Genomic DNA, 3,082 nt, shown 5'->3' on the forward strand with positions numbered 1-3,082 from the left:
CGTGTTTCTCAACGCAAGCAATAAAAAGCCAGTGAATATATACAGGGGAGTGGTACTGTGCAGTGTATATACACAGGAGGAGTGGTACTGTGCAGTGTATATATACAGGACAGGAGGAGTGGGACTGTGCACTGTATACTGTATATACAGGACAGGAGGAGTGGTACTGTGCAGCGTATATATACAGGGGGAGTGTTACTGTGCAGTGTATATACTTCAACAGCCGCCCAGCCCAGGCCCCTAGTACCTGTCCTGTATATATATTATATATACAGGACAGGCCGGAGCGAGCCGCCCCCTCCCCCCCAAGGCTAAGCGGAGGCCAGCATGACAATGGGTTGGAGAGGAGGGGGTGGGGCTGAAAGGGTTAACAGTACTAGGGGGCGGGGGGGCTAGTGGAAGAGAGGGTTAGGGAAGTGTCAGGGGGCGGGGGCCGGTCAGTTCCCGCTCACCAGCACTGGAAGCAGAAGCATCATGTCAGGTGTGGACGCTGTGCTGCAGAGCCTGAGGGCGGCTGCAGCCTCCCGGCCTCCTGGATGGCTGGAGGCACAGGTTGCCCACCTGCTGGATGGCGGCGCCGGCGGCAGTGGATCCTCGCCGGCAGTCCCCCACCTCGATCGGCGGGCTCGGCGGACACGGCCCCCCGAGCGCCTATCGCCAGATCCTGGGCCTAGCGCCCCCCGCAGGCGTAGGAGCCCCTCCCGGGACCCTCCAGGCCGGGCGCCGGTAAGAGCAGCGGCGAGTAGGCCCCGGCCTGGGAGGAATCCGACTGCCAGGCGGGGCGCAGCGGCGGTTGCAAGGCCCTCACCTCGTGGTGCGGTGGGGGCGGAGCCAAGACGCGCCGGGCAGCGCTTGGGGCCTAGAGCAGCGGGAGGCCGCGGCGGTGCTGGTCCCGCCGCGCGGCCTGCCTCGGCGGTGCGAGCGGGGCCCAGAGGAGCGGTGGATGGAAGCGGGGTGGGCGGCCCGAGGCAGGACGGCGCTGGGTCGGCCACTACAACAGCGGCAGGGGGTCCCCTTGCTCCAGGGCTTTGGAGCGGACAGCCTCCTGCGGCGGCCTGGAGTGCGGCTGGCCCCGGTCAGCAGGATGTGCCCTCGCCGGTCCAGGCGGCGTCTCCCCCTATCGCGTGGAGTCCGAATCCGGGGTCCCAAGGGCCAGCGGCGTCCCATAGCAGCGGGTCTGACGGACACCTCCAAGGCACATCGGTGGACGGGTCGGTGGCGGATTGGGCCGTCCGTGGACGTCCGGATACCAGCACTCCGGCTGGAGGGACCACAGATCCCTTGCAGCCCGGTGAGTATGCGTCTGTGTCTCGTGTGTGTTCTTTTGATGCTAGTGCGCCTGCGCTTAGTGGGGGTCAGGGAGCGCTTAGCGGCGTAGCTGCGGCGGGGGTGGCAGGCGGCGGTGAAGCGGCAGGGGTACGGGAGCTTTTGGTTAATGTGCAGAACCTACTAGCTAGATTGGATCGTGATGTGGCTCCGCAGGGTTTTCTGGGTGGTTGGTCTGGTGTATCACGGAGTCCGGTTAGTGCAGCAGCAGTGCAGGCTGAGGTTGCTGAGCCAGTTTCGGTTTCTGTGCAGACCGAAAAGGAGAAGGAGTGTAGGGTCCATTTAGATGATAGGGCGCACGGCGAAGTATACGTGTGTTTTGAGGGCCCGTTGGGGACGCATCTTAAGAAAGAGGTCAGGGAGATGATTAGCAAGGACGAGTACGTTGAAATTTTTTCACTGCTCCCCCTAGAGAAATTTAACATTGACAAGGGGAAGAAGGAGGATTTAAAAAAGGAGGAGGAAGAGAAACGGCGTTGGCGTTTGATTCCCCAGACTTTTGCAAATTGGCTTCAGGCTTTTGCCATTTTGGCCAGTGTTATTGGCGAGAAGGCTCCGGAGAATTGCTCGGGGCTATTTTGCTACATGGACTCCATCAGCGAGGCTCATAGGGTGTATGGCGGTTAGGCGTGGCTGAGGTACGATGAGCAGTTTAGGCAGAGAAAAGCTGTGCGGCCGGCCATTAGGTGGGACCAGAAAGATATTGGTCTCTGGTTGCGCTTGATGGCGCAGTACAAGTTCAGCCATCCCTTTCAAAGGGGGGCCGGTGGGTCCGGCCATGGATCTCAGTCCGGTGCAGGGAGCTCCTCAGGCAGCGCCGGTCAGGCAGGCGGACAGAAGTTGGGCGTCTGCTGGCAATTTAATGAGGGACAGTGCAAATTTGGAAGCAATTGTAGATTTAAACATTTGTGCTCCCACTGCAGTGGCTCCTCCCACGGAGCCGCGAAGTGCTTTAAGAAGGGCAAGGCAAAATCAGGTTCAGGTAATTCCCATGGGGGAGACTCCGGTGATGGTGGAAAGGATGGTCCCTTATCTAAGTAGGTACCCGGATAAGGAAAAGGCGGCACTGTTATTGTCCGGTTTTACGGAAGGTTTTGTTATTCCGGCACCTCCTTTTGTGGTTCCCGATGTTAGAAAAAATTTGCATTCAGCCTTGTTACACTCTGAGGTGGTTTCAGAGAAGTTACGTAAGGAGGTGGCTCTGGGCCGCATGGCTGGCCCTTTTGACCACGCTCCGTTTGAGGACCTAGTTGTTTCCCCTCTGGGGGTGGTCCCTAAGAAGGAAGCGGGTAAATTTCGCCTTATTCAGCACCTGTCGTATCCTAAGGGTAGGTCGGTGAACGACGGCATCGATCCTGAGTTGTGCTCGGTGGTTTACGCATCATTTGATGAAGCGGTAGTTTGGGTGCAGAGATGCGGAAAAGGCGCCCTGCTTGCAAAGACAGACATAGAACCGCTTTTCGATTGTTGCCGGTTCATCCGTCTAGCGTTAGACTTCTTGGATGCTTTTGGGAGGATAAATATTTTGTTGACAGATGTTTGCCCATGGGTTGTTCGCTGTCTTGTGCTCTGTTCGAGGCGTTTAGTTCCTTTTTGGAATGGGTGGTACGGGACGTGTCTGGTTGTGACGCGGTTCTACACTACCTAGATGATTTTTTGTGCATCGGCCCGGCGGGGTCCGATTGCTGTGCAAGGATTTTGAGTGCGATTGAATGGGTGGCTTTGCGGTTTGGGGTCCCGCTGGCCCCGGGCAAGA

This window comes from Ranitomeya imitator, chromosome 2 (genome assembly GCF_032444005.1).
Source record: "Ranitomeya imitator isolate aRanImi1 chromosome 2, aRanImi1.pri, whole genome shotgun sequence".
In the NCBI taxonomy this organism is placed as follows: domain Eukaryota; kingdom Metazoa; phylum Chordata; class Amphibia; order Anura; family Dendrobatidae; genus Ranitomeya; species Ranitomeya imitator.